Source organism: Mchenga conophoros, linkage group LG14, assembly GCF_057382185.1.
Source record: "Mchenga conophoros isolate Kocher_MC1m ecotype Shallow Benthic linkage group LG14, M_conophoros_male_GT1.1, whole genome shotgun sequence".
In the NCBI taxonomy this organism is placed as follows: domain Eukaryota; kingdom Metazoa; phylum Chordata; class Actinopteri; order Cichliformes; family Cichlidae; genus Mchenga; species Mchenga conophoros.
In genome coordinates, this window is record NC_140539.1 from 23,456,534 (window position 1) to 23,467,132 (window position 10,599).

General features: G+C 40.6%; 1 protein-coding gene and 1 long non-coding RNA gene across 2 annotated transcripts in view; one reads left to right on the forward strand and one right to left on the reverse strand.

The window, feature by feature from the left end:
* arhgap35a (Rho GTPase activating protein 35a) overlaps positions 1 to 6,924 on the reverse strand; it is a 62,947-nt gene extending 56,023 nt beyond the window's left edge. The window contains exon 1 of the mRNA XM_085243474.1: positions 6,335 to 6,924. The gene's annotated coding sequence lies outside the window, so the exon portion shown is untranslated. The remainder of the gene's footprint in view (positions 1 to 6,334) is intronic.
* Positions 6,804 to 9,936, forward strand: LOC146559746 (uncharacterized). The gene is made up of 3 exons (XR_014888175.1): positions 6,804 to 6,894; positions 6,978 to 7,028; positions 7,923 to 9,936. It is a non-coding gene; the product is annotated as an uncharacterized LOC146559746 (long non-coding RNA).
* The last annotated feature ends 663 nt before the right edge of the window (positions 9,937 to 10,599 follow it).

Consider the following 10,599-nt stretch of genomic DNA (forward strand, 5'->3'; position numbering starts at 1 on the left):
AGCAACGTAAGCAATCTACACAACTCATAAATGAAAAACTTCCAGTGGACCTCTTTTTGAGGCCTCTGGTTGTCTGGGTCTGCAAGCCCTTTCCCCCCCCTCACTCTCCTCTCAACTCCTGTCCCTCTCCTTTTTCTCCAATGCTTATCAGTCTGTGATAAAAGCTGCCAACCTTAATTAGAATATTTCCGAAACAGAACACTTCTCAGCCTCCCACTCTCCACCTCTCCTTTGTCTGAGCATCGCAGGTGTATGCCGACACCTCCAATAAAGATGTCAGACCTCCAGGCAGAAGCAGCTTGTAAGAGACGTCACAATAAACAAACATCAAGTCGGGATAATGCAAACTAAACATCATTGTCTAAGAGAACTAACAAACCTAAGGCAGGTGGTTTGTTTTTTTTGTTTTTTTTGTTTTGGGGGGGGGGGGGGGTTGACCACACACAAATCTAAACCCAATTACAGCTTCACCATCTCATTTCCTACCTCTGCAAGGTCTCCTGTTTGTACACTGCCAAACACTAAAATAATTTCTGCACCACCAATTTCAACTAACCACCCAATCTAATTATTGCTAATAATGAGTTAAAATGAAATGAAAAGCAAACAGCTGAGGTGTGGATTCTAGTTATTGCTTTGTGTTTTGAGTTGCAATATTATGGCTGACAGAAAGAGCTTCCAGCCAGTCTTCACAGATAACAGCCCAACCTCAAAGTTTCTTTGAAATACACAAGTTGCTGTTACACAAACCTTTTCCCCCCTCCTTTCCCAGTGAATTTAATCCAATTGGTGATGCTCCGAGGGCTCCACCGCTAAACAATAAGACTGCAGAGAGAAACATGCCGTTAAAATTAAATGTTCGAAAAATCCAGCCCTCTAACGCTCTCTACTTTCACAAAAGATGGACATGCAACAAGTTGTATCAGAATACACAAAACTATTGCTTCACTTAAAAACATATAACACCCACAGCACATGCCACGACTTAGGACAGCAAGTACAAGCAGAAAGTTTTAAAACTCTTAAGCAAAAAAGATAACGCCTCTTGATGATATACTTAATAGTGAAAGTACAGTTTAGATCTTGTGATTATAGTTTAAGTAGCTTCCTTTAGCTGCTCCTTTATTTGCGAGGAGTCACCACAGCGGATGGATTGACATGTTTGCTTTGGCTGGATGCCCTTCCTGAAGCATCTCTCCCAGGGATTTGTGTCTCCTCCCAGCACTGAACCGGGGACCTTTCACATGTTAGGAGAATGTGTTAACCACCGCACCACACACCCACTTATACGGATTTTTCTTTTATCTCTTTCATCAAATGAGGTTACCACAACCTAAAAAAAAAATAATTTCATTTCAAATTTCAAGAACGTTTCAGACACTCCCTCTTGGGACTGTCCAGTGTAGACTAAACCTGACAAGCAGGTGCTGGCTGGTCGTCGCTTTTCATGATCATATTTGGTACAATCTGCAGTTGCTCTCGTCCAGCCTGCTTTAACACGACCACTAACATGATGACGTCAGACTCACATTGAAACAATAAGAACAACTGGAGTGAGCCAAGTCTGCAAAACAGCTCCAATTAATCAAAATGACTTTGTTTAACTTAAAAAAGACAGACAATCTTTCACTAAAATTATTTTATACTGAATATATGGATTAAATATTTAAGTTGGTAGATTTTTTTTTATAATACATGTACACATGCTACTGTCTTTGTGCTTGGAGCACTGACGTTTTAAGTACTACTGAATGAGGCTCAATTCTAATTTGGCTTTTCGGTAGTACTAGTTCAAAAGGAGGGTCTGTGTTAAGACTTGTCTACATCTCTCCAGAATAGTCATGACAGCTGATTGGTCAGGATTTGATTTTTTTTCTACTACCATACAGGATTTTTTCTAACAAACAGCCAATCTTTCTTCCCATTTTGCCACCATTCTTCCTTAAAAGAAGAACGAAACTGGCTCCATTGTTGCCACTTTCTAACTCCTACCCTCACCTTTGACCCTTAGCTCTCCTCTTCTCCACCCTATCCACTCCTTTTGGCCTTCCATCCCCATCCCCCTTGCATAAACACATGACCAGGCATCGTGAGTGGACTTCCTTCAGGAAATTCAGGACCACCACCGGGGGGAGAAGCTCCAGAAGAGAAAAAAAAAGTCAAACAATGACAAACACAGACTTCTCCTGCTCACTCCAGCCCAATTTTGGCTATAACGCATTAGGACTTGCGAATGAGATTAGGGCTAGGTCAGCACAACAGGTTAAGACAAAAATGAAAACCGAGTGTTGCTTTAGTGTGGGAAATGATTGTGAGCGTGTATGCATCCACAGATTGCAAACATGCTCAGAGTTATCCTTTAATACTTATGTAGGTGGATTTCAGAGCAGTCTTTTTGTTGCTTTTTTTTTTTTTTTGAGTGAGAGAGGTTTCAAATGTCTACAGGCTTTCAACAGACCGTATAAACACTGACTCATCCAAAAACCATCAGAGGCCATTATACCCTTAACATGATAATCCAATGGAGCGTGTATTTATGCATGACAAATCTCTCATTTTAAGCTAGCACCCTGCACAGTCCACAAACCTCAGAGAACTTTAAGGATAAGAACCATGTTGGCAGTGTGTGGTGCAAACTTTGTGCGTGCAATCATAGAAGCAGAAGTCCAACCTATTGAACTCCGGGCAGTGGCCTCGTTTTATTGGCAGAGCCTCAATCATAACATCTTATCTACGGCCATGCTGAGTCATGGAATTCAGCTGTGTCCAATAGCCAAGCAGCAGGGTTACTTATGGCTGCCATTGATTGGTTGATCCCTGAGCACAAAGCTGAAAGGGCACATACCAGGAACACAGCCTGAAGCAGAAACTGGCAGCAGTTTGTTCACACTTTGCTTTACTCAAACATCCTTGTAGCGGCCCCCCAACAAAAAACTGAAAACCCACTTTGTGGCATCACACTCTCACTTTTCCTCGTTCCTAAAGATCTCCCTTCATGTTCAGGCTCCACAGCTCTTGTCCTTCTGTTGTTTAATCGCATTTGCAAAAGAGAAAACACGGCCGTTCGTGTCCAGAGGTCACCATTCCTCTGTGGTCCTTGATGGTCTCAGTAATTTCAAACATTGTCAGCACTGTATTAATATTTTTTAAATATTAAAGTACCTCAATAGAACCGTACAGCCTCCATTCAAACCACTGTTCATAACCATAGCCCTTATTTTTATCTAGAAATGTCCAACAATGCTGGATTTAACCCTAACCCTCCCTGCAGCTGTCAGACTGTACAATCAGAACTGCTGCCAACAAACATAGATGTTTACATCTGCGCTGTAACTGCAATAAGTTAATCAACCGATTCGCACTACAACCTGGTTTGCCTCTTATCTGTAGTTATTTTTATTTAATTTAATAACTGTACAGTACTCTGTTTATAGTAACTATTGTCCTTAATGTAAATATGCAATAAAAATTGTGTACGTTTCTGTTCTGTGTCCTGTATACTGTTTGTTTGTGTCTTTCTGGCTGCTGTTGAACCAAATTTCCCCTTGTGGGACAATTAAAGGATTATTCTATTCTATTTGTGTTGAACTTAAAATTCTCAGATCACTAATTTGTTGAAAAGGGCCAGTGAATAGAAATATTAGTAATACTTTCTAATCTTTTTGTTCCCTCAAAACAGGGTCATTTCCCTCGTACATAAATTGGTCAATCAGGGTACAGAGCTAAACTGGCTCTGGAACAGAACAGGGTCACAGTACAGAGGCCTTTATATCAGCCTGTGCCCATCTGCAAATCTGTAATGAGCAAGAGAGCCGAAACAGAGGGGAGAGAAGAGAACCTCAGTTCAACTGAGGCAGGCACACTTTCTAATGGAAATTCAGATACAATCATCCCAGAATGCACTTCTCTCTGCCTAATAATCAGCCACTAGAACAAGGCAGTCATTGAGAGGAGAGTGACTGTAATCTGGTCTACCAAACTCCAAAGCTGCCCGCTATAATTAGCTCCTTTCTCCATCAAACACAGACTTACAGTGACTCGCAAGCAACCCTCTCTTGTAATACAAGAGGAAAGAGATTTAGCGAATGACGCGTTTTCTGATGAGTAGGAAAAATTTTTCCATGCTTGGCAGGTGGAGTAACTTCACTCTGACAGGTATGCAAGCAGTAAAACTGGAGCAGGTGCAAGTCCACCATTTAATTCAGCCAGCACAGTAGAAATCTAAGAGTCTGGGTCGACACTGCAAAGCGGCCCGTGCTGTGCTACAAGCCCGAGACACTTTCGCCCTATTGAAATAAACTAATCACTACTTAGCTTAGTGAATTAAGTAATGTTTCACACTACAGGGCTCAGGTAATTTCTAATTACCTTTCCTCGTTTTTTCCCCCCCCGGTCCACTGTTGAGAAAACAAGTGAGCTGACATCTTAGATTTGCTGTAAGGAGTAAGTGTTCCTATGCTGCTTCTATTACAAAGCATGAAAAACCCTGGATTTATCTGTTCACATAATATGGGACAGAACAGTGTCCTCATCAAAGGATGCATTCTCATCTCTGGCCTACATGCTGACAAACAAAGCCTGTTCTCCTCTAATCTCGGGAACATGTTCAAGCCCAGGACTCACAACATGATCCCAGAGACAGACTGACAGGGGTGAGTGGGTATGCTGGTAGCTAGCCTGCTGCCTGGGCAAATGGCACAGCTATTAGGGGAAGAAGATGCTTCCTGGAGAGGTGTGACTGCACTGCAAAGGGCCCAATCAAGCACAGAACAGAAGTGCTGACAGCTGCTAATGCATTTACCTGAGCGCAAAGAGACCGTCTTACCAAGAAAACTTTGCATACGAGTCTGTGTGCATTTCCTCCTTAGTATGGTCTTCCTGACAAGGCTGATTAAGATCAAAGGGAGGAAAACTCATCAAAAAGCACATATTCAAGCACAGCCAGTAAATGTGTGCTTCAACCTACTTGCTTGAAAAGGATGCACGATACCAAAGGCACATACCCATTATCAAGGTTCCTGTTTTAAAATGTCTCCTTTAACTGGCAATGACACAGCAGCACAGACCAAACCAATGGATACTCTGTTTTAAGGCAACGTCATAAAGCTACACAGAGATCTCATGCTTTAAAATCAGCCATTGTCAGTCTTTAATATAGAAGGATCACTCTTTGAATTAAAAGCACTAAAGTCCAGTGGAAGGACTCCCCCCCCCCCAAAAAAAAAAAAAAACAGAAAGAAAGAAAGAAAGAAAGAAAAGGGGGTGGCTTCCAGGGCAGTGACCACTTTGCTGCAGGATTAGGCTGTGACACACTGGTGACTAGTCCTGGCATAAAAATAGATTAATAATGTTAACTGTCTCCATTAGGTCACCCTAACCAGCCTAGAACTTAAAGGACAAAGGAGTGGACATTCCACATTCAGTGAGCCAACATAAATATCCTCACCTGAGAAATAACTTGAAAGGTTTTAAATATTTTCTAGGAAGAACACAGCCTTTTGTGTTACAGGTTGGGTAAAGGAAATGAGGAAGTTAGTACAGGTACCCTCAGGCATTAGCCAGCTATATCAAGTAGCCAGCCCTGTGCAGCTTTGGCATTTACAAAGTTAATGATACATTCAATAAAGGTTAAAATATATTTTCATGAAGAAAACGTGGTATATTAAGACCTTAAACACGACTTAAATGTACGAAATTACAATAAACAAAGCTTTTTAAAACATTAAAAGTCTATTTTTTAAAGCAGAGCATAGTAAGAAATAAACTGAACATGCAAACATGCTGTGACACAACTGTTTAACAATCTTCAGCCTCTCCCAAACATCCTATCTGCTCTAACCCGATTTCAAGTCCTGTTTGCCCCTTACGTTCAGACATAGCCTGGAGTTTCTCCAGGTCTGACAGACCAATGCATTCCAGGTGTTGTTGTCCAAACAATTGTAAGGTTTGGACAGGATCCATTTTTAAGACCCCCACCCCCCTCAGTCCCTTTCTCCTATATAAACGTCCCATTTAAACAAGCACACGTTAAACCCTAACCTGCATAAGAACGCCTTTTATTTTAATACACACTCGTATCATCACGCAGTCATTATGATTACTATTAACGGGCTTCAAATCAAGCCAGCCCCCGTGGAGGGGAGGGGGACTGGGGTTAACTCCCAGTTTCTTGTTACTCGCAGCACTTCACTGCAACCCAAGCTGCAATGTTAGGAGAAGTAAAATCAGGTGAACGCCTTAAAATGCCTTTTGCCAATACTAGTTAGGTCTAAAAACTGCTTATTCACACTGACTCACACACACAATCGTGGCCGAAAAGCTACAGTCTACCTACCATATCATTCCCGTTTCTGTCCTGCTCTTGTCCGCTCCTTTCTTCCTCTCCGTGCTCCTCTGCGACCCGCAGCCGGGGAAATACTTTAAAAACCAGACAAAAACACTCCCTACAAGCTCTCACATCGATTATTTTCCGCCTTTTCAGTAAACAGGCTGTCTGTCCATTGCTTCCCACATAGGGTGTTCACTTACATCAGTCTGAAGTTTTCAGACACGAGATACATAGATGGTTTGTCTTTTCTCCCAGTCTGGAAAAAAAATACAAGTAAATTCTAGTAAGGAAAAGGGCAGGGGAAAAAAATCCTGCTCAACTTCAGTTTTTTTCACCACGGCTGGAAACGTCTTGCGAGGAGGAGAAAAGGGGGGCCGGCGTTGGAAAGCGCTGTTTCGGTGTGTTTTCCACCACGTTGTTTTGACCAATTATTATTTCCTTTGTTGTGTCAAAAATTTATAAAAAAAAGAGTCCACAGGAAACGCGACCGCAAGGATCAGCCTTCATTTACAGAAAAAGCGCCGCTGTTGGAAGAGTACAACAGTTCGTACGAAAGCCTTGTGTGTGTGTGTGTTTTTTCCCTTTCTGATGTTAAGCCCCTTGCAGGATAAATGTGTGACGTTGTGTTTAAGTCTATTTTTTTCCCCAGCTTCCCAGTAATGGCGGCATGCTCTTCACAGAGAGACACTCTCGCCCAGCGGTAAATATACACAATTACAACAAACGCAGACTGTTTATGATACGCTGCTCACCGCCACACTATTAAGGCGTAGCTAATGGTGACTAGTAAGCCGAGACCAACAGTGAATTTATTTGAAATGAACCATCATAATACTCTTCCATACGTGTGTATATTTAAACTAAAAAAAATAGTTGACGTATAACATGCTGAATACATTAAAGAGATATTCGAAACAACAAAAAACACACGCACACAAAGGGTGACTATGCTTTAGCTAGCAACCAGCTACTTCTAGTTACTTTAACCATTTCTGTTACTTTCTAGTTTCATTTCTTTATAGCCCTTTCTTTTATTTTAAATTGAAGAACAGCAAACTAGCTCCGTTGTCCAACATGGACTTATTTGTGAGTTGTATCAAAGTGGGGTTAATGTCTTTAATGTCTCATTTTGGATTACTGTTAAACATGAAACGGTTATTTATTTTTTCTACGCATAAAAAGGAAATGTGTTTATATTATCATGACTGTGATTAATTTATTTTATTTTGGCCCATCTGCGTTCATGGCCCCACGGCTCCCATACCACTTCCTTGCAAAACTGACCACCATTTCCCTGGACAGATTCAAGCATTAGTTATACAACACTGTGCAAAGGTCTTGAATAACCCATTCGTTTCTTTATATTTTGCCAGGAAAATGGAAATAGGTTCAGCGATTTATTGAAACATCTGTAAGGATATGTGGAAATACAGTATATAAGTATATATAAGTACAGTATATAAGGCAAAAACAAAGTTTGTACTATTCTAATGAGTGACGTCAGTAGAGTTCCCATATGTGTTTTTTAAATTTAGGTATCCTTTGACTGCGCTGGAAGTGTGTTTGAGGTTTGACTCTATATTTTTGTATTCAGGATTTCATCAGTTCCCATCAGATCCCTCACACCACTGCTGCTGAACTGCAGACCCAAACCATGACAAACACTCTACCATGTTTTGCTGATACTCTAGACACTCCCTGTTTTACCCCTGCCCTGATCTCCTCTACACACACTGATGATGATGATTTCAACTGAGAAAAACTTCAAATGTGGATTCGTCACTCCTGTTGCCACTGATCTTTTCTTCTTGTTCCCTTTCCTTAGGAATGGCTTCTTGACAGCCACCTTAAGAAGAGAGGAACTAATTACAAAATGATTTGATTGTGACAGACTGCTAGTAACAAAAGTGTCTAAAGAAACAAATTTAATTAGTCTCTAATTTTTCTGATATCTGTTATGTGTAGAAAACCAGGTGTGGTTCATCTTTTGAGTTAGGTTCCTTTTTTATGGTTGAATCATTCATAGGTCAATACTAGGTGGTTCACTTAGCATTGATCATTGGCTGAGGGCTTTTGCACAGAACTGTTGCTTAATAGTTTTAAATAGTTAATGGCTGAATCATTTGTGAAAGATTTGTTGTGCATTCATCCAAGGACTCCCACCTAAACTGTTATTGAACAGCAGAGAGAGGAAATGTTTAATGCCTTTCCTGAGAAAAAATAATCATCTTAAAGGTTAGTCCTAATTATAAGTGTTGTTCGCTGAGTTATGTGCTTGTCAAGAGTTATTGTGAAGTGTTTTCTACTTTGATTAAAGCCATTTTAAAAATTAAGGCAGAGAGTTGAGATACATTGGAGAAATATCTGCAGTGTTGTACAAGACAACAGCCTGTACTAAGAGCTCAAACAGATGTTTAGTGTCTAGCAGTGAGACCCTCTCTTGAAATTCTTTCTCTCTCCCCCTGTTAGTCCTTCCTTGAACTCTCAAGAACATGCAATTCCGATCTGGTAATCTAAACTCTGTGTGATATGAAAACAAATAGTTTGTGTGGCCGTAGAACTCAATTTATTGTTTTGAACTGGAATTTGGCACTTTAGGGGATATTTAAGACTAAACCTTCGTAAACAATAGAGGCATCGTGTTTAAAGGTTATTACTGTATTCAACCTCCTGGAGTGTTGGATAGCAGAATCAAAACATAGCAGAAAATCATTTGTAATAAAAAAAAAAATAGGAAAGAAATTATGTTGTTCTTACATAAGTTATTAAATTGAAGTACATAATGTGCACTATGTGTGTCCTGACAAGCTTGAATTGTGACCTATCATTAAATACACAGTCAAACAGGGTTCAAGGTGCACTGTCCTGTGTTTGAGTAAGTCCACACGCTTCTGTCCAATTGCATTACTCACTAGATTCTCAGCAATATTTGCATGACCCCAATCACACGGACCAAGATTAGCTGGGGTCAAAGTGTGTGTTGAATAATGTGCCTCTGTTTTACATCCCTTTCGCCTACCTCCACTTGTTTTTAAAACAGGCCAAGGTCTTGCGACTATCACAAAACATTGCTATGCAGTGCTGCTTATGCGTATAATTCTTATATAACCACCATGGCAAATTTTATTTTTATTTTACTCTAAAATACGCAACAGAATCAAAACACAGCTGCAAGCATTATACAGAAGAAAAACACTGCACTTTTTGTTTAATCACTGGTTGGTTTCCTCTTTCATTTTATTATTATTTTTTCCATCCCACTTTCAGTCCTCGTTGTATCTGCAGCTAAAATATGTCTCAGTCCCAAGGGCAGCGCATTCCTCCACTCACAGTTGTGCAATCCCTGACAATCACAGTCCCCCATCCCCCCCACCTCTGACTCCCTAAACACCCAGAACAGAGGCAAGCTGTCCAAGCTGTCTGGGCAATGTTCTGCGGTGAATTGGCTGCCCAGGCAGACCAGTAAACAAACTCTGACTCTGCAGAAAACAACCTCCAAAAATAATGTAATCTCAAGAGGGTGCAAATAAGTTATATAGGCTATTGCTACTTTTCAGCCTGTAATGAGTTTGGGTATAAATCTTTTGTATTCTACAAATCTTCCTTTTTGTTCATATGTCTTTATGCTAATTATACGCAATAATCTAATATAATTAAGTGGATATAAATAAAACAGTTTGATTAACTGTGTATGTGACAAATACACTATCACGTTTGGGGACTTTTTTACATTTAGTAAGTCTGTATGTGAGCAATTTTCACCATGTGTATAAACAAATAGAGCAGACAAAAGTCTCTTTGGGCTATGATGATGTGATCTGTAGTGAGATCAGGCAGCACGTGGAAGAGAGCCTGGAGAAGTGGAGGTATCCTCGGTAGAGAAGAGGAATGAAAGTCAATAGAAGCCTGACAGAATAGACATGTGTGAATGAGACGGAGACCGATTTAACAGTGAAGGTGACAGACAGTGCACAATAGAGAAGAAGAATAGAGTGCAGGCAGGGTGGAGTGGGTGAAGACGAGTGTCAGGGGTGATTTGTCACAGATGGATAGCGGCAAGAGTGAAAGGGAAGATATAGATGTATGGTTTAGAGATGGGGGCCCTTACAAAAAGACAGGAGTCAGAGTTGAACATCCTCAGATTTTCATTGGGAGTGGGACCAGGAGGGATAGGATAGGAAATCAGTATATCAGAGGGACAGCTCGGGTGAAGTGCTTTTGAAATAAAGTTAGAGAGCCAAGGGTGTGATGTTTTGGACATGTGAGGCGGA